The 22,800-nt window shown below is 28.4% G+C and overlaps 1 protein-coding gene across 3 annotated transcripts in view; it reads left to right on the forward strand.

The window, feature by feature from the left end:
- The first annotated feature begins 21,848 nt into the window (after positions 1–21,848).
- The window catches only part of LOC132924000 (protein muscleblind), a 170,295-nt gene continuing 169,343 nt past the window's right edge, over positions 21,849–22,800 (forward strand). For 2 of the 3 annotated variants that reach the window (XM_060988050.1, XM_060988051.1), the window contains exon 1: positions 21,862–22,527. The gene's annotated coding sequence lies outside the window, so the exon portion shown is untranslated. Of the gene's footprint in view, positions 22,528–22,800 lie in introns of all 3 variants that reach the window. The other variant, XM_060988053.1, reaches the window with a different exon arrangement.

Consider the following 22,800-nt stretch of genomic DNA (forward strand, 5'->3'; position numbering starts at 1 on the left):
ACTCTTAAAAATCTAAAGTGGTACCGATTGATTATTATTTGTTTTTAACTAGTTTTCCAAAGCAGTAGGAAAAGGAAAACAACTGGTAAACAACGAACAATTTCAAAGATATTACTTCAACAAGTTTAGTATATGAATTGAGACGTATTTAAAAACGTTTGTCACTACATTTCATCGTCAATTTATTCTATTGGAATAAAGTCTTCAAGATAATTATACAACAGCAGCCATATACTCACAGCTTTCCGTATTTTTTTCCTAGAATTCTTCTCGATACCCAAGTTTGAATTTTGTATAGTATATTTTCAAATAATTGTGTAATTTAATAGTTGCATTATTTTTATTATTGCTTAGACTGTTTGTGATATTTCACAAATAATAATTATTATTTTATTAGACCAACCGAAGGTTTTGAGACCGTTCATAAGTTCAAAATTTTCTTTTCGAACGCGACATGATGATAGTGTAGCTGCGTATGTTATAATGCAGACCGCACGTTGTCCACCGCACTCATAATAATATTATATACTATGACATTTTCGTTGCAGTCACGACACGTTTAAAATTTCAAAATGCAGAAAAGTTACATGTAATATGACGATGATGAAGTACCTATATTATTATTATAGCCGAGCACACGTGTGCTGTTTAGCTGTCATTTTTAAATTCGCTGAAACGTGACTATATTATTTCCAATTCGCCTCGCAAATGAATCGCTCCCACGGCGTTTCATCGTATAATAATATTATTATTACATATTATGTTGTTATTATTTATTTGTAAATTATTTATACATCGCGATCTAAAAAAATAACATCTTCACCTAGTTAATTAAATATTCACAAACTTAATATATAATATATAAATTATATATTGTTAAAAAAATTATAATAAATTATGAATTTGCTAGGTATGTAATATTATATTTATACTTTTTTATTAAATATTAGGAATTTTATCTATAGTTCAGCGGAAACCATAATTGATATTATAATTTATGTTATATTGCTATCGCGCAATAAATAATTCTAGTAAATATTCTATGAGCGTCCATAAAAAATTATAAAATTATAACAAAAAAAGTGTAAAGATTTTTATACAGTATTTTTTCGAATGCAGTAAATATATTTATTTAAAATAAACAGTATACATACTATACACTATCAAATGTATGATTTTAATCTTTTTTAATTTCTAATCATATTTTAAGCTCTGATCGGTGTGATAAATGCATTGAATTTATAATGGGTTTTTTTTTTATTACCTATCTAACGTCAAATTTAGGAGTACTAAAATTAAGCTTCATTTTTATATTTAACGATGGTCTCTAGTAGAAAATTAGTGGTTAGTAGGTACAATAAATAGCCAAATACAAAACTCATAAAAATTTGTTCTTAAAAAATATTTAACGTAAATTAATAAAAATTGTGTGGACAATAAATTTTAGTTATTTTATTGTTATTTAAAAACCCGTTGAAACATTTCAATATTACTTAAATCATCGATTTATATACACAATAAAATTTAAAAAATGTCGAGACTTATTTTAATTTATGTATAAATTATCATGGTCGTAAACATGAATCACTATTATTTCGTTACTTTATTGTTCACTTTAAAATAATAATATTAATATGTATTATAATATTATTATACAAAATTTGCAATATTTTTGGAATACTAGTAGAAAAATAAATTATCATCATAAATATTTTTAAGCTATAGCATATCCTTAGAATTAGAAGATACAGGTGTATTCGTTCAAAATCGTTTTTATAGTATGTAAACAATTTATTTATCATTGAATTTAAATTCAAACATAACACGCATACAATTACCCACTTAATGAAAATGGTAAAATTAAATATAATATTATAACAAAAAGCAAATAGTTAAATATATGAAAATAAATATTAAATAATATTTATATTATGTATTTTAGTTTTAGATTGTCGGTGCAGTTAATTACCAATTACCATAACATAGCGGAATTATCTTAAATACATTTTAAACGTATGTAAATAATAAACTATTTCACTTATGTCACTATTTAGAGTTTTATAAGAAAATAAGATAAGATATTCATATTAAAATTAATATATCGGTTAAAAATCTCAAAAATTGTCCGAGAAAATGAACGATATTTGTACTCACGGTAAATACAGTGTAAAAGGATAACACGATAACTATATACGTATAATATCGCCTTCAGATTTTACGACGTACCCATAAATGCCTACGTAATACTACAAAACATTCATTGTTGCCTTTAACATTCGCAAAATTACAAGTACATCGTGTGCGGCACTAACAAGTTAGTGGTACATCATTGAAAATCATTAAATTATCTCATACTGTTCGTAAGTGTTTTGTTGCAAAAATGAATTACACACAGATTTATATTCGTTCAATACATGCGCGTCACTCGAGATTGACGTTCAATTTGACAATATTATTACACAATTTTGTAGTTTGAAATATTATGACATCGACACACACCGTACCAAATCATTTTTTTTTTATGTATAGCAAAATATGCATGATTTTCTCAAGAACGAAGGCGTCGTAATATTGTGTTATTATGTGGTGGTTATAAAAAACCAGATTTGGAGATAAAAAAATGCGGATCAAAAATAAAACGTATCGAAAACAAATCTTTAATCCTTCAATTTATTAGTATAAAATAGCTGTTGACGGGGGAACTTTTTTTGAAAAAAAAACCAAATACGTGCTTTGTACATTTTTCAAAACTTAATAAATATTTGTGTCCTTTTTTTCAATAACAATACGAATAGATATGTACTCGTACGATTTAATCATAATATAATGTCACATACACATTTTCAATGAAAGTGATTTACGCTTAAAAAGAAATTTTCAATACCGATACATTCTTGAAAAATACGATTAAATATCATTTGATTTTTACAGCACATATAAGTGCTAAAAAGACCTATTATATTTAATAAAATGTACAATGAAACATCATGTTTGAAAGGGACGGTTGAGTTAGTGTTGTATCGTGAAATGTATATATTCCATAAATGATTTTATCAATTGTATTCATTCATACGAAGTCATCACCAAATAAAATAAGATTGTTCATTCATTCGAAGACAATGTTATTAAAAATTAATTGCAATACATACAGCCAGACCACTGTATAGAATGTTCGTGGTGCGGAGACGGAAACAAGGGATGCCTTCTCTTAATCTTTATATAGTTTTCATTTTCATTTCCCCACACGTATCTACCTTTTATTTATATATATATATTATTTAATAGAATGCGAAACGTATAGAATTCGTACAAAACGTTTACATCCCTTCGCTGGTTATGAATCACTTTGACACTTTGACCACCGGCAAAAATCACATAATACGCGTATATGTTACGGTAAAAGATGTCAAATTTATATTAACCAGAAATATTAACGTTAATAGATATAATTATGAATATTTTGCTAGCTTTATAACGTTAATTAAGGATTTACGTTGATTCCAAACAATATTAGTTTATCATATTAATTGTATTTAAATGTTTGTATTATAAATATTTATTTTCACGTGATAATTTTCCGACTTCTCGACAGGCACACTTATTCGTTTACACTCCGCCTTACAGTGACATCTTTGATAGCCTTGTGTGCTCATAAAGCTATTACATCCTGCTGCTTTTCGAATAATTATCTCTTTTTCTCTAGACGATAAAAATGTAGAATTTTAATATCAAACCAAATTTTTTTTTTGCATATCTCGTAAAATTGTATTTAAGAAAACCATTTTTGGTACCTAATTCAACTATAAATACATGATGAATACCTATAAATTTCAATTTCGTATTTTATTTTACTTCATTCGAGTGTAATACAAAGTATAATTATTATTTATTACTCATATTAATGTTTATTTAGCGCCATCCATATTGCTAGCATGCCTTTGATGCCTCGGTTAGCTCTTTCTACAGACACTTGACAAGTTTAATAAGGACACTCTTTATCATTTATTGTTAAAATATCATATTCAGGTACCATTCGAAAATTGTTCATAGATTTTTTTCAGCTGGTGTTTTCATCACAAATTTTGAATACTTTGATAAATTTTTCAAGATTCAAAACGAATATTGTACTCATTGAAATTATTTGTTATCGCTACGTTTTTTTTTTAATAAATTATATCAAATATTCCTAAATTTGTTTTCCACATAAAGTTCATCCCTATTGAATTGTATTAATAATACAATTTAAAGAAAATAAATACAACATTTTATGAATATTTTAACACGCGACGATATCGATCCAATACCATGGGATAAAAATATTATCTAAAGTAGTTACAATAGAGCAATACACTATAGTAAGCCTTACTAAACTTATTAATTATAAACATAACTATAGTGGTTATAGTTAGACATAGAACTAACCTATAGTAAATATTTGATATCTAAGTCTGTATAGTATCTATATTCCTTTGTTCTATCTATTGCGGTTAAAGTACTAACTATCATACCATATATTTTAGGTAACATTTTCTATCGTGTGTAAATATATTACCACGCGATGATCAAACCCAAAAAATAATTAACCACAATAATATTACTTATCAACTTAGATAACTATTGTTATTTACTAGAAAATAACGTTATTTTGATGTATAACATAATTTACTGTAACATATACATAAATGTACATATTTTTTTTGCATACGTACTGCTACTGCAATAAACGTTGTCAAAATTATAACACAAGCATAAAAAATGTTATCATCAATTTAAAAAAATATATTATTTTAATGCACACTAATTTCTATCAAAACTATAGCAGGTCTTATCGTCTGCAACAGTAGATGTATGATTTTTAAAAGTATGCACATGGAAAAAAATAAGTTGCTCAATTAATAGAATTTATTTTAACACATAAAAAATAATTATATTTATATTTATACATTTATTTATTTTCATATCCATTTATTTCAATTCTAAAAAAATTATAGACTGGGGGGCAGCTATAAAATAAACTAAAATTGTGAATATGATTTAGTTAAACACTTATATATCAGTTAAAATAGCAATATTTATTTTAGCTGACTTACAATATTATAAAATAATGACCATTTATAATAAAATAAACAGCTAAATCTGTTTTCATATTTAGCAGGGTCAAATATAAAATAATATAAATAACTATAGTAAAAATTACTATTTATTTATAGTATAATATACTACCAAGCTGTTTTCTACTAAATATTAGCAAGGATTATAGTAAATTAAATTAAATAACAGTACTGGTACCTATAATTGTTAAGTATTTTTTCCATATATGGCTCGTAGTATATACAAAAACCGATTTTATCTAAGTAAATCCGCTGGTACTTATGCGTGCTGGTGTGTAGTTTTATCGTTAATAGTGTTTTATATTTTGTACAAATTTAACGTAGGCATTCTCTTTCCATATAAGTCCAACTACGAAAATACAAATTAACGATACACATATGATCGATCTTTCCTGACAGTAAGCACGATAATTAGACAAAAAAAAAACTTTATACAAAATTCCTTGTGTTGAAACCAAAAAAAAATTATAATTTTATAACCATAACTTTTTTTCATAGGTTTTAATAATTTTTTTTTTTATCATTATTTTAATATTAAATTAAGACGAAATTATACATATTTAAACAATGAATAACGATATCCAATATTTTGTTTTATAGTTATTAACACTATTAGTGGGGATAGTGATGACATTTTTACGTATATATACTTTGTTAGATTTTATATTATATTTTTTATTTTTATTATACAATAATATTTTAAAATGCAATATATTCGACAAAAATTAATTCGACCTATACTGTATTCTTAACACTAAAAAAAAATTATTCTGCCCAACAGTAATATTAAAGAACATGACATTAAAACATATACTCAGTATACAGATATGTATATCATTGAATTACAATTTAACGCACACCCATCACAGTGACCCGTTAGACACCTACCGTACAATAGAACTACGGTACCCACTAACTCGCCTTTTTTTAATGTTGTAATTATTGTTTAATATTGCTCCGTGTTAATCGTTCACTCGCCGCACGTGCACGCGTGTACCATATTATATAGAATAGAAAAATAATAAAATAAATAATGTTAAGACCACAAGCCTGTATTGGGTACATAGTATGGTGTCACCGTTTTGGTCGTTTGTTGAAGAACGACAGACAATATTATGATGTTTTTTGTGGTTTCAAAACAATGAAAATAATGGACTCAATAATATCATTCAATAATAACATCATTCTTATCATTTAATTCCCTCGTGATAAGCGCATTGATGTTCTATCTATTGGCACAGACACATTATGTAATATTATATCATTATATATTCACGTACAACGGCCGATGTCGTATACATATGCATACACATAATCTCACATATGCACAATCTGCATATTATCATCATCTGTCTTAGTGATATATTTTAGTTTTTAGTAAAAATATTACCATAGTCATACGACGTATATATTTTTTTTTGTATTGCGTCCGCCGCAGTGACAGTTGTTCTTGCTTAGATATCATCATATTATTTGAAATGTTTAAAGTTTGTGCGAATGCACAAATCGCCACTGATGTATTTAGATCCTTCGACGTGTCACAAATCTCAATTATTTTTTTATACTGTGTATGTGTGCGCTGCAAATCACCACTGTGTAGATACCTATTTTATATATTGTTATACTTTTTTAAGCATTTTAATGTGATAGTTTTTACCATTTAATAAAATTAAACTGATTATAACTGGCCAATCTGCGATTTACTATTATTGTCAAATTGTGAGTTATTTTCATTATTATCGTTTTCATTTCCAACAGCACCTCGTAATACTCCTATTATATTATTATATATTTATGAACAACAAGTTGTTCTCACAAATTGAGTTAATATTATGTTATTATTTTTTATTTATTGGGTCTAAATAATAAGGACCGTATCATTATAATATAATTATTAATCTAACAATTATTACACATTTATCTGTAATTTAAATGTATTATTTTATTGTTTTTAAATGTTCGCCCATAATATATTATAATACAGAAACATAACTTACCAGTAATTGTATGTAACTATATTTGTTAAGTATTACCTAATTTTACTTATATATATATATTATGAATCTAGTCACTTGTCCGCATTTAGACACACATTTACACACTCGGCGAACCCATTATGTTAACACAGACTTTTCTCTCTTATTAGGTACCTATTAACTGCGATAAGACACCCTTTGTGGGCAAATTATCTACGAGGTCTATCACATCAAAATAACTTACAACAATGGGTCACCAAAACCTAAAAACTGAAATTTGTTGCGACGGATAACGATGACGCCCCTGAGTAGCGATGTGCACCAAGTGTTATAGATAACTCTGTAACTCACGGCCTATAATTATCCGTTCTTGGCCTGAACATTATTTTATTATTCGTGGCATGTACTTGGTCTCGAAAAAAAAACTGTAGTTTATTGTGTTATTGCAGCATAATATAGAAGGAGCCGGACAAATAAATCAATATTAGATTTTTTTTTTGAAATTATTTTCAAGTTTCTTGAACAAAAATTCTTTATACGTGTACAGTGCACATTACGTAAGTTCATTATTATGCATGTTTGAATGTTCAGTTGATTGTGACACCAAGAGAAGAGATCGCATAAACAGGTCATTATCGAAATCGTGCCCTACACCATTATAATTAAAATATTCCACACCCATTTTACAGTTCACGCTCAAAATATACTTCAAGTAATTAACGGGGCCCCTACTTATTTTTCAAGTACAGAAATTGCCCGAGAAAGACCATCAAGGAAACGTGCTAAACATACTTACGACACATAATTATTATACAAAAATAACAAACTATTTATTGTTTCACTATACACAAACGGTGTTGCTTTGATACATTGCATTATTATTGACCGTCTATAAATATTATTTTTTTTTTCACTATTTTGATAAATTAGGTTAATTAAGCTTAAAAAACCATTGAAAAAAACCCATAAATATTAAATATTAACACGTCACTATGTACGTAGCCTTAAACAAAATAAATATACAACTTACTATATTATATATTTAAGAGGTACATTAACAGTATCAAAATTATAAATACTCATGACAAATTAATAAAAATATTTGATTCTATTAAACAATAAAAATATAACCAATTTTTTTTATAATAACTAAGATAATAATGAGAAAAATCAATCATACCGAAAATAAGAAACTCTTAATATGTTAAACACTAGGTATATTGTAACACGCAAAAACCACATAAAACTACTCAAATTATTTGGTTTTCTATAAAGGATGATTCCTATAACGTAAGACAGTAAAGAGTCAGTAAAAGTATGAAAAAAACTTTTAACATTATTTTTAGTCGTAATGACTATTTTTGACTAAAATTAGTTAAAAGTATTTAAAGATTATATGAACGGAATGAAGCGAATAATATAAGAGTACCTTACCAAAAAAATGTTGGTTTAATACTCTGCACATACAAATTATTATTATTATTATTATTATTATTATTATTAAAAATGTATGCTGTCATTCAAAAAAAAAAAAAAAATTCAAAACGTTAAAAAATAGTAAAAATAAACTTTTTGTTATGTATTAAAATTATATAAAAATTATATTTTCAAAATGTTAATAATTTTTAAAATAAAAAATGTCTTACATCCTAAGCTTATAAGGATCACACTGTTTCATCTAAAATTATTGTTCAAATTAAAAATAAAATGTATACACAAAATTGTTGGGGAAATAGCTTGCAGAAATAGATTGAATAGTCTTACAAACTAAGTATGAACTCCAAGGGTAACCTAAACTGGCTAAACTAACCTCCGCATGGAGCCAACAAGTCGAGATTAAATAACTTCTATATTTTTTATCGCCAATAGATATTTTTTTTTTTTTAACAGTAGATTTAGATAATTTCGCATTTTTCCTACTATATAAAATCTGAAAGAAAGAAAATTACTTTTTGTATAGGATCCGCAGCGATCAAGTCCGGAATGGAGAGAAAAGGCGAGTAAGCAACAAGAAGATGATTAAAGAACTGTAGGAACGCAAAAAAAAAAAAACTACCTCAATACTAAAAGCGTATAATAAGTATATGTATATATGTATATTGTATATACGCGCATCCCATAGCTTTGACTTGATTACAATGTAAAAGTGAGTTCCCCAAAGTCCTGTTCAGTAATAGTTAGTGAAATGCTTGCCATTAATAGTACACTGTCGTCATACTTCATTGGTCATGATAATGTATAACCGTCCGTGTATATAGTTGTATCCTGGCAAAAAAATAATAAACGAATATTGTGTTCACTGCATTCGATAAAGAAATTTGTTCAAGAGTGTCTGCAACAGTCTAAAGTCTAATATACAAATATAATAATGTACTTAAGTATAACAACGAAATCTAATTTAACTACATTATGCGTTTAGACTGTTTTCATGCAATTTTTTTCGCTATTGCTGTACTTTTAACTAATTATCGTCGAGGTACGGGGTTATTGGTGTACTTTTTTTTTCTTTTTTTTTAATATTGTTAAAAAAATAATAATAGAATAACTTTTCGGTTATAATAAATATGACCGCGCCATGACCTGCAGACGAATAACTGTATATAGTTATAATATATTAAATCGTTAAACATTTAAATTTTCTTATCATAATTTAATTCTGTATCCATGATATCACATAAATAATTATGTATTGGTATTAAAATTTACAGTAAAACACCAGTTTGAGATAAATATTAATTAATTATACGTTAAAACCGATTCTGAATGGTATAGCAACGGCTGCAGACCGTATAGGTACATAGTAATATGTTCTATCTACTGTATTATACGATAACACTGTAATATGATGGTATCTTCGATTTTGTATTGGAAAATGATTATTGAAACAGAAAAAGTGTTCTAAAAGGTTCACGTCGCCGATTCAGAAATCGTACGCAAACATAATATAGTACCGACATTAGCTAGGTGGGCGGTTTTTCGTTTTTAACCGACATGATCGACTGTCGTTAAATTTAGGTACCACACGTATAACTGTTAACATAATAAAATACTACATTATTAGTACGTCGAATAATGAAAACAAAAATATGTTCATGTTGTGGTGGTTTAAAATTTTTTTTATTATTGGCGGTGCATTAAAAAAAATATCTTAAAACCGTCATTGTGTTGTGCAACATTCGTGTATAGCAGTGCTTAAATTATTGTGTTTAACGATCCAACAATAAAATTTTAGTATACAGTAGCATAGTTATGTATATACACGGCTCATATATGTAACGTTATGTATACGTCTATATTCATATCGGGATTTCTTTCGAGCAAAAGATTAGACGATTATTATTGTTTCGACAAAAATTATTAATAATTTTTTTTAATTTTAATTTTAATTTTTTTTTTTATCAAGACTCCACATGTCATTCCAAGGTTAATCACATCGACTTAGATATTATATCCTAATAATCGTTAACAGCGTAAGAAATATTTGGTCGAAAAATAAATGCACGGCAACAGTCATTACTCGATAGTTATATACGTTATACGATATACACAATCGACGTATCTGTACAGTGTAAAATACTAAATAATATATAATATATAATAATAATAAAAATAATAATCACGATGATCATATATTACTATATCGATGCGTCCAGCATATTGTTGTCAAGTCTATGATTTGCAGTAAATGTATTTTCTTTGAGAGGTTGACATTTATCAACCTTATAATCGGATTTTAGATTTCGATTACATAATTGCTTTGCTGAATTCACGTAGATATATATTCCGTGTTATAAATATTTACTTAACATCGTTGATTGCAATTTAAACAGACGTTCGTATAAACACGACTCATCTATATGTATACCTACCTAACCATATAAATTATTTATTTTTTTTTTTACACGATAATTAATAATTAACATATTACCATAGTCATTTCGTATATTATGTTAATTATGTTAATTTGCACGGCGTCATTATTTATGTATGTAATATATTATAATACAAATTATATTAAAAAACCTAATCGCCCGTATAAAATGCACTGAAATTGAGTATGATTTTTAAAAATGTTTTACTGCATAGTATTTCACTAAATTGAAATACATTTTATACGGGTGATTTGATTTTTTAATATTACTAATATTACATACACAATAACACGCGCATATCGTAGTACTCAAATATATTGATAAATGGCGTAAACATACAGCAATAAATATCGAGCTCCGATCAGAATCGTCTCTCGAATGCGATAATAGTAGCTTTAAAATTTCATATGAAATAAATAACATACTACCCGCCTGCACGTCCCACGCCCGCGAACGATGGGCGAAAACAGCGGCCTATCTAAAACGTTAATAATCTACACGCGACGTGCGAAGAATGCTCGCATTCCTAACATTTATAAAATATATTTCCGAAGAGAAAATATGTGTACAACTTTCGTGCGGTTAGTAATTTTTATTTATTCTTCTCTTAAGGTATATATAATGTAATAGTAGTATATAATAATGATAATCTGGGTAAAGATAAATACTACTTACTGTTTGGGCTTTGTCCTTATAATTTATGATCGTACAATATATTATAGTGATTTGACGGTAATATTTTCATGGTTTTGTCGGGTATATCGATGGACGACATTTCAGAATCTCATAAAAGCATAGTATATGATGAGTACCTATGTTCATACATACATTGTAAAGTTTTTTTTTAGGGTACCCACAATTTCGGAGCGAAAGAATTGCTTTAATTTTCAAATTTTAAAGATGTTTTTGTTGGGCAGTTTAATCTAGTTGGTATCTTAGTGGGGAGGGAGTTATAAGTTAATAATTTGGTGAAAATATTAAGAACAGACAGAGAATGAGAATATTTACACAAATTTATTTATTTTTTTGTAATTATTCAGAAAGGAACTATACTTACCCCGAAATGACTTGAAATTTTTCTTCAAATATTTAAGCATTTTCTAGTTATTTTCAAGATATTTTTTCTCTTTTATTTATAGACATTCGAAATTGTTTTCTTTTCGTTCAAAATCTAGTAGATAGATCACACCAAAAACAAGGTATAGCAATATAAAAATATCAAAAATATTGATAGACATTTTTTTTATATATATATTTTAAGTACATTTAAAGTTAAAATTTTATAAAATTATATATTTAAACGAAAAATAATGTTTTCCCCCTTACAATTGTAGATTGTCTAGTTAAAATTCAAAAAATTTTAAAGACTTGAAAGTTTCAAAATAATATTATTGTTGTATTATGCTATTAGTATTGTATTAAAAATATTTAGACTAATATCTATATCACGAACATATTCACACCATTTTATGGTACATCATCAGTATTCGCTCATAAGGTATTATTACTATTATATAATGTTATGGGTATGCAATATTTTTTGCATAAATATGAGATCGACCTACTAAATTGAGAAAATACTTATAAGTTATAACAATACATTATTACAACATTCCTGATCTATTCTTGGAAATATATACTAATCCACCCGTCCTCTTTACTCAATATCGTTTTTTCAATACTATCCAATGATTAATCACATTTGTTGTAACGTCACCTACTTAATGAAGAGGTACACTCGAAACCTATTTATACAGCACAGCTATTTTATTCCTATACCTATATTATGTTTTTAGCCAAGAAATCTTACTTTTTTTCACGATAAAAGTTTGTTGTTTACCAATAATATATTATAAAAATATTTAGTTTGTGCAAGGCATAATAAGTATTGTTGTGGGTACGTTTCTGCGCGGCACGTGCACGATGGGTCAAATGAGTTGCATACTTTTTAAAAGTATTATTTAATTATTAAATCAATATTATATAGGTGATAGACGATAGTTAACAGTTGTTTTTATAATCTTAATTTTGCTTATAAAGTCTTAAGAATTTTGAGCACCCTAATTTAGAAAACTTGGCACCCAAGCACATATATTTAGTAGCTCAAAAATTATGAATAAAATATTTTGTATTAGTATAACCTAATAAAATAATTTTTTATGATTTTAATTCAATATTTCATATTATTAATAGGTATTAAAAAAATATTGAATATTTCACTTGTACGCTGTCAAACATGAGAATAATACGATAAAAACATGTATAAATAAATAAAAAAAAATGGTAAAATAATTTGATATTTATAGGTATTATGTATTAATAATAATAATATTATTTTAGCATATTTTATAATTTTTATTTTTATTTAAACAAATTGTCCGACTATTATTAATATTAAATTAAATAATGAATTATTCTATATTTAAATAGGTAGTAAATCTATTAATTCAAATGATTATCCTCTGTATATTGCTTACTAACTTAGAACTTATTCTTTTGAACTGCGATTTAGACGTAACAACATTTTCATAAAATCATCCGTTTAACAATTAAAAGTAAAAAAACTTTGTTCTCATTTGCAAAAACTAAGTTTATATCATTACTTGACACTCCTTAAATGGTATAAAAAGTTTAACTATATCTGAAAACGCGATCTTTAAGAATAATACGTAATACCAAAAATTAGAATTTAAATAACTTCATTACTAAAAGATAAAAAGGGTATAAGCTCGCTTAGCGGATCACCATATAGTGTGTTCAAATTATAAATACAACCAATACAGGGTGATTCACCGAACATTATCATCCGTATTTTTTCTTCAATACCTAATTATAGGAATTTTTAAATATACCTAAAGATTTTCCATATTTTCAAATTTTTAAGATTTTTGTACTATTTAAGGTGTGTTCTATGGAGCTACAAACTACTTCAAATGAGAATCCTTCCGTTTATAGTGAATTATTTGTGGATATTTTTTTCTGTAAATTTAAACGTATTAAAATCAAAATTCGAACAATATTTTTTGAGTTATTTAATTTTGTGTACTAAGGATAATAATTCCATGACCATGGGATTTGAAGATTTATGTATTAAAATTTTTTTTTTAATAGTCCAACTATAAAAAATACTAGATCCATTTTTGTGAAACCATTTTAATACTGAAAAACTACTCGTTGAAATGTTTATTATGATAAAATGTATGTATTATAATTTAAAAACTTAAATTAAAGAAGAGAGCTTCTTGATTGAAACACAGACATTGTTAACGCCATAGAACACTCCTTGAGTAATATAAACAATTTTAAAATATTATGATCTTAAAATATATATTTTAAAAACGTGGGTACCGTTCTGCTATATAAGGGTTTAGTGAAACAGTATAACGGATGTATTTAATTTTAATTTAAAGGTATATACTATCATTGTATATATATAACATTTCTGAATGGAGACAATCTGTCAGCCTATATCATCAGTATTTATATTTTATTATAATTTTTTCCATACTATTTCTATTAAAGTTATATATTTTACTATTAGTATAACATTAGGTTGGTTATATTTTTTCTGAAAACAGATTTATTTTATTATTATAATTTAACTATTATAATAGTATATATTACATTTATACTATATTATATATTATATTATTTTTATTTACATTTGAGTCACTATCACCATACCACAAAAAGATAAAACAGTATGAGTAAGTCCATGATATGAATCGGTAATAGCACTAATATCTTAAATTTAATCAACAAATTTTGAAAAATGTATAAAATGATAATATAATATGTAAAAATGTTAAGACTCTACGAATAATATTATAAAAATATAATAAATCGATTTGTTATTCATTTTTTAAATAGGTATATTATTTTGTCCAAATTTTAATTTCAAATCCTTATAAAAAATAACTATAACTAACTTAAGATAACTTAAATATCAATAGTGAAAACTTATATTTTGTATTTGCAAATCTTGATACTGTGAATTACTTTTTATTGGCGATAATTGAAAAAAAATCAAAAAAAGAGTCAAATATTTTAAATTTTATATAGCATATGAAGTCATAATATCATAATAATTTGAAAAACATTTTATACTCTACATATTTGTTTTTGAACTGTAGCAAAATACCAAAATCCAATTGAGGAGAAATAGTAAATTTACAAGTGAATATCCAATATCATAAAACTTTGAACTTCTAACGTTTATAAAAAATAAATGGGACTTTCAGATAAACTTTTTTTTTTATATAGATAGAAAAAATTATGACTAAAAAATAATTTTTGAGATTTTACAAATGTCGTAAAAAATTTTTATTTAAATACTTATATAAAAAAATGTTCAATGATAAAATTAATGTTTTATCGACATTTATAAAAAAAAAAAACTAAAATTAAAACTAAATGAAAATTTTCAATTATCTATAAAATAGCTAAAAACAAATAAGCTAACGAATTTTTACTTCAACTACAGATAGGTACTATATAGAAAAAATATTAACATAAACATTTGGTAAAAAATTCAAGTTGGATGTTTGTATTTAATACCGATAAAACAAAATGTGATTTTGTAGAAAACTAGTTTTGCATAAAAATGCTCGATTTTCCATAATTTTTTGTTGGCTTACTTATTCCGATGAAATTATACTTTTAACCTCCTCTTCCACCTCCCCGCCCCCTTCTGAAGTACCAACTAGATCTAATTTGCTACAAACAATCACCCTTAAATTTGAATATCGAGGTATTTTTTATACCTTTAAAAGTGTCATGTGGTACAAAAAAAAATGCATAAAAATAAAAGAACACATCGCTCCACTCAGAATATAAAAATTAAAAAAAAAAAAAAAAACAACAACTGCAATACCGAAGAGAAAAAACGGGTGAGTATGTTTGGTGAATCACACTGTATGTTATACTTTCATGGGCTTATATTAGTATGCAATATACGCGTTGGATGTTTTGTAATCGGGGATTTTTATTTTATTTTGTATTTGTATTTTATTTTCGTTAACGAATCAATACAATACGATAAGTAAAAAAACGTGAATATCAAAGTAAATCGTATTAAGGTTTTAGTGTTTTTACATTCTATTTTAAAATGGCCGACTATACAATATAATAATATATTAATGACGTACCACCGTTATGTCATTATAATATATTATTATTGTGTATAATATTATTGTACTATAATTTCCATTGTATATATTATATAATATATATATGGGCATATATGGGTAACCGTATAACATATTGTGTAATATATCATTACGTTTTCAGAAAAATAATTTAGCATTATTTGGAAAAAAAATTTTAGTGAAAAATCTCAACTCCAATTAGGTACACGTTTTACCCTTAAACATTATACCAGCTATTTCGTGCTTTACAGCTGTGGTACGTATATAGGTATTATGGCCATTATGAATATTGTACATTAATATAATATTTAATGAAAAACTAGAATATCAAAAGAGGATAATTTAATAATATTCACATCAAAGAGACTTTGTTCGAGTAGTTTGTAAACATCTATACTTATAAAATATATTTACAGGCGCTGGAATAGAAAAAAAAATTAATAATTATTATTTTTATAACAACGATGACAAGAAATCGAAACAAATTTCGATAAAGCATATTTTCCGATTCCGACAAAGTTGTTTTGCGGAATGTTATATAAGAATAATTCCGAATCGCGGAGCAGCTGCGGATGATAACGATACTATAATGCCGTATATATATATATGTATTATATAAATCGGCGAAAGTAAAATTCTCGCGGGAGAGCGAATATTTTTGTAGAAATGCGTCAAAAGGGGTGAACACAAGGAAAAAAAATACGTGAAGATAATATTATATATAAAAGTATAGAACTTTACGGAACTCGTGAATACGAGAGATGACGAGTATATATATAGTACGACCGAGAATGGCAACGGAAACCGGATAAAACGTATAGGATAATCATATATTATAATAATAATATTATTATAAGGAAACGCGTTTGGTTGGACATACGGTACTATTGTTATATTATTGTTGTTGTACGAAACGCGTAAAACAATAACAATAATAATAATAACAAAAAAAGCAGGTAAACATACTATAAATTAAAATGCATTATATTATATTAAATATATTGCAGATGAGCGGAATAAAAGGCAAGGATGAGTAGGTACCAAAACAAACCACAGTGGTCCACTATAACTTCGGTCATCTAAATAAGTAAATTTTAAATGTTTATAAAAGTGTTCATAGTGTGAAATTAGAAATATAGGTCGTCGTATAAAAAAATAACCTAAAACACCACAGTGAGAAAAATTAGTAAAAAATTATATGTGTATAGTATTTTTGTAAAAATTTATAAATTAGTATAATAAATCTACATAAAAAACGTATATTTTATTTAAAAAATACAAAACATCGACTCGAAAATTTGGCATAAATTTTAATAAATAAATTAATCACCGAGGATTTATATAATCTGAGTAGTTTGTCAATATCGGGCATTGGTAATTATTCCAGACTGGTATTAATATTATAATGTGGTTATTGGTTACTATAGTATATAAGTACACTTTTTCACAATAAATGAGATTTTTGCCAAGACAGACCAGTTTTGGCATTCGTGTAAAAAGACGGAGAATAAAATCTTGAAAAAATATCGTTTTATTTCCTAGACAAGTTTTTATCTTATGCTTTACTGCAATGATCTTTAACTTTTTTTTACTCGTGTCCTATTTTAGAGTAACAGTACTTTTTTGCAACTTATGTAGGCTTATTAATGAACAAACAAATTGCAATTAAAAATAATTTTTAAGCGTCTTGTTCATATTAGTTTATTGTAAGAATGATGTGTGAAAAACAAGTAAGAGCAAGTGTGTTGTCATCTACAGTAATATTATTCGTCCATTGTACTGACACGTATGATTTTATTTAATTTTTTAAAGCAAACTACAGTCGTACGACTATATTCTAAAAATTGAAACAACAGTCATTTATAACAAAATCAACAATTTAACATAAAATAATTAACAAATTATAAATGACGTCAATGGAATATATATATATGAATTGTTGAATATACAATTCATTATCGAAATAACAAAAACAAAGATTATTAATCGAACAAAATGTTTGATACATTTATTGCTTTATCGGTTTAACAGTTATTTATATAATTATTCAATGCTATGTATTTATAAAATAAATATGACAACAATAGGCAGTTATTAACATTTTACGAAATTACTCTGCAAGCCCACTGTTTTGTATTAGTAAAAAACGAGCTATTACAACATTACACTATATTGAAATTAAATAAATAAATACATCACAATAATATGGTATAATTACGTCAAATTAAATTGTGGAATATTTAATTTTTTTTTTTTTCACACGATCTTAGTATCAATGTATGTATAGCGAGTTTTAATAGTATATGTTTTTCTTTTAAAATTTCTTGTAAATTTCTTGTAATCCGTCGGTTTAATACCACACTCATACTCATACTTTCAAGTATTTTATAGATACGTCATAGCTGATCTTCCGAAGTGCAATTTATATTATTATAATATACCTCTAAAGTGTCTTCGTTAATATAGTTTTTTTTTCTGTAGCTCATCATTTAGAGGAAGATTTATGTTTGTTGTATGATATTATATTTTAATTTATCAAAAAATATTTACGATTATATATTATATTAATGTTTTATATTTTATACTATGGGTATCCATCGGACAATTTATTAACCCTTTATTTTTTTGCGCCGTGAAAATAATTTCGTTTCGAAATCGAAAATGTATTATGATATGTAAAGAAAATTTGGTCTACAGAGCCCGCATTATTGTATATATAACAATATAATCAACGGAAATGTACGAAACCAATTGTGATGATGTGTCATGTATATATACGCGCGGGTGCAGTATGACAGAGACAATACGCTGAGTTGCGGTGTCCTATTAATTTTCAGCGTCTTGCGGAATACACTTGAAAATACGCGATATCTACGCGTGTCACCGTTGAAGACGTCCTGTGTAATAATAATTGTTTGCCACCGAACAACCGCCTATACACTGCACCAGTATATTATTATTTATTATTATTATCCACAATTCGTATCTAAAGACGGTCGACGCAGTGTTATACTGCTATTTGATTTCCAACATCGCGCGTATATAGTATTATGTTTACACGCAAAAACAACAATTTTACAAGTTATATAGGTACCTCGTGTATGCTGCAGTTATCAACGGTATAGGCACATATTCGTTAATATATTTATTTTTATATTTTATTCACTCGAGTTTCTTTGAAACGAATTGCGGAATAACATTGCCAAAATATTATCATTATTTTATGAAAATAATAACCATTTACAATAATTATAGGTATTAGTCATACTATCCGCATTACCGGTTACGGCGGTGAAAAGCGAACGTTTATTTTTCACACTACAGTGACTCGGGAAACCTACTTAAGAAATACAATAATTGTGGAAAATAGGTTGGATATATATACATATATAAATATATCAAGTTGATTTGGTGAACATTCATCGGGACGTACCTGTGGGTAACTGTTGAAGAAACAATCGACGGACTAGCTCACGAGCTTATAGTTGTCGTGCCTTACGCGACCGTTACGCCCACATGACGTATTATTATTTCCGTCTTACATCAAGCGTACAATATTGCAAATTAGAGTCGAACCCTTGTATCCATTGCTTACATTAGTTTTTTTTTTAAATTTTTCAATATTTTTGAACTAGTTATTTTCATTTTTAATATTTTACATACTCGTAACTTACTTAAAAATTAAAATATCGTAAAAAACCAACGTGTCCAATGCATCACACACATATTATATGCATTATCAGTTTCTTACTTTAAATTAGGTAAATTTATTTTAATATACAGTTTTTATTTTAAATCCTGTGTCATCCTTATAAAGTACTATATTGGGTACCTCCGCGAGGTAAATTAATGTATTTAAATTTTAAATGCTTTTTTTTGTATAGCAATTAGTAAGAACATCTATTGACTGGCTTAGGTTTCAATATTTTTTTTAAAAAATTCAATAAATTCAAAAACGATTTTTATAAGATTTAAGTTTTTAAATTTTCAAATTTTCTAGAAAGTAATTTTTTGATTATATTTTTAAAAGTTTAAAAAAAATATATGTATACAATTTAAACGATATTCAACGAAATCGTATAGGTGTTAAGTAGCGTATGATTATAAATAGCGTAGTATTGTGTTATTTCATTGATTATAATGTACGTGATTGGTGCACGGAGGCTAAAGTAAGCAAACTATTCGTTCGTATAACGTTACATAATAATACAATAAAGCAATATAAAACTAAATATGTTCAACAGTTACATACATGCAGATGATAATGAAAGGCATTTACATATTTGTAACTGGGCACCACATAGAATAAGTCAGGACTCAGAATCCAATATCTGAAGATTAATATTTCCGACAAACCTACTTTAAAAAAATCTTCGTCTCAATCAAGATTGATTTAAATAACCTATGCGATTCGTGTTTTAAATTGTTTTAAAATATGTCCAAAATAATCGATACTTGAAAATGTAAAATTTCATATAAAAAATCGTTATTTGAAATTTTCGAAAAAAATTTGAAACCGCTATTTAACAGGAATTTTCTTTACCAATTACTGTAAAAAACCTATATTTAAATATATTAATTTGCCATGGATATACTAAGGGTGATATGAGACTTCTTGGAAATACTGTACCTATATAATTACTATAATAATAGCTCATAACACAAAATTGGTTCTGCAGCTGAATATATAAATTTGCGTGTTGAACGTTTGTAAGACAAAAACAACAAATGCGGGTGAAATCTAAACTTTAATTCTTATTATAATATATTATTATGATGAAAAAGTTGAAAAATAGTTACAAAGCAAATCTGAGTTTAAATATAACAGCTCTGTGGTGATGCGGCGTTAGGGTTGATGGGTAGCTGAGTAGCTATAATATATAGTGCATAGATAATAATAGATCTCTTCGACCCGTAACTCGTATACACGATAATAATTAATCTTTGAGACTCCCTCGTAAAATGATATTCCAAAATATATACGCCTATGCACCTAATGTATGATATAATGATAATATTATGGTCGACTGTGGCGGCCAGACGTGCGATAATGAGACTGCGGCCGAGAACTATATAGAACTAATACGTACAACAAGGGTAGTGGTATATAGTGCCGCACATTATAGGAAAACGCGTCGTACACTGCGGTTAGAGTAGAGGAAAAACGGAAAAAAAATAACTCATTTTTACCGCGAGCAATGGTCGGGGGGGAAGCGCGAGGGGGTGAAATGAAAAAGAAGAGAAAACGCGGCGTAACGAAAACTGGCTGACGCGAAATGGACGGGCGAAGCGCGCGCTAGGGAGGGAGCGAAACCGTGCAGTCGGTGCGGTTTTCGGGCGTCGCGTCGGCGGCGGCGATAGGCGCCAGTCGAGTCCTCGGCGATCCTCTGGCGGCCGGCCGGCAAACTACGGCGGCGGCGGCGGCAGCGGTGTCGGCGCGCCGCGTGTGTGTGTGACGGGCTAGCGGGCGGCAAGTTATCGCCGACCGTGCGCCGGCGGATGGTGGCGGGCGCGCCGACGACTGTGGCGCTCCGCCCGGCGGCGATACCAACCACGGCGGCTGCGTCTCCGCGCCGCCACCGCCCACGCTTACCGCGCGCGCCCGCGTCGTCCGCGGCGGCGGCATAATATCGTTTCGTCTGCCGTCGTCGCCGTCGTCCGTCCGTCCGTCCGTCCGCGTCCGTCCCTCGCCCGCCCGACGCTCGGTCGCCTCGCTCGCCATCGCTCCGGCCCTCCCCGCCGCCGACGCTGTCGAAACCGTCGCTGCCGAAACCGCCGCCGCCGCGCCACTCGACGTCGTCGCAACTCGCAACCCGTACACGAGCGCGGACCCGCCACGCAGACCGCGCGACAGTCCGTCTTACGACTACAACTGCAGCAGACCATTGCCACGAGCGTTATACGCCTAGCGCGGTATAATAACACACTGCAGCTCGACGCCGTCGCCGCCGCCGCCGCCACCACCACCACCACCACACACATAGACACACACACACACCCACACGTACACGCCGCCCGTCGCGAGACACCTATACACCGACCGCCGCCGACATCCCCACCGACCCCTCGTAAGCCCACCGAATTTAAAAAAAAAAAATTATATTAACATTTTATTTTATTTTTTTTTTTTCAAATTTTTTATCCGGATAAAATTCGCGGTATCGAAAATTTTGGGAAAAATAAATTTTTTTCCCCACTCGGCTTTAAATTTTTTCCGCTCGGCGTCATTATTTTTATAACACGTACGTATATCATTATCGTACTTTTCGTTCTTTCGTCCGCCCGCGAGAACCGGTCCCGTTCAGCCGCCGCGGTACTGCACCCCACCGCCGCCGCGCCACAGCAGCCACTGTACACGCTGCTACACCAATCTCGCCCGCACAAGACTGCGATATTATAATATATATATATTTATAGAGAGGTAAGTACGAACAGACGATATTTTAATATTTTTATCACGTTATTATTCGTATACATTACGTAATATTTTTAAATTTTAATATACAATATTAAATTTACCGCCTATATATATGCGACAAAGTACCTATGTTAATCGTTTAGGTATTACACCGTAAACTTTGCTTAAACTTGACACGAAGGGACGCACAACAACCGTGTATAAATAATAAATTAAACTTGTTGTATAATTATATTATAATAGATTTCAATTTTCCGTCTTATCGCGCGGTACGGT

The sequence above is a fragment of the Rhopalosiphum padi genome, chromosome 3 (assembly GCF_020882245.1).
Source record: "Rhopalosiphum padi isolate XX-2018 chromosome 3, ASM2088224v1, whole genome shotgun sequence".
In the NCBI taxonomy this organism is placed as follows: domain Eukaryota; kingdom Metazoa; phylum Arthropoda; class Insecta; order Hemiptera; family Aphididae; genus Rhopalosiphum; species Rhopalosiphum padi.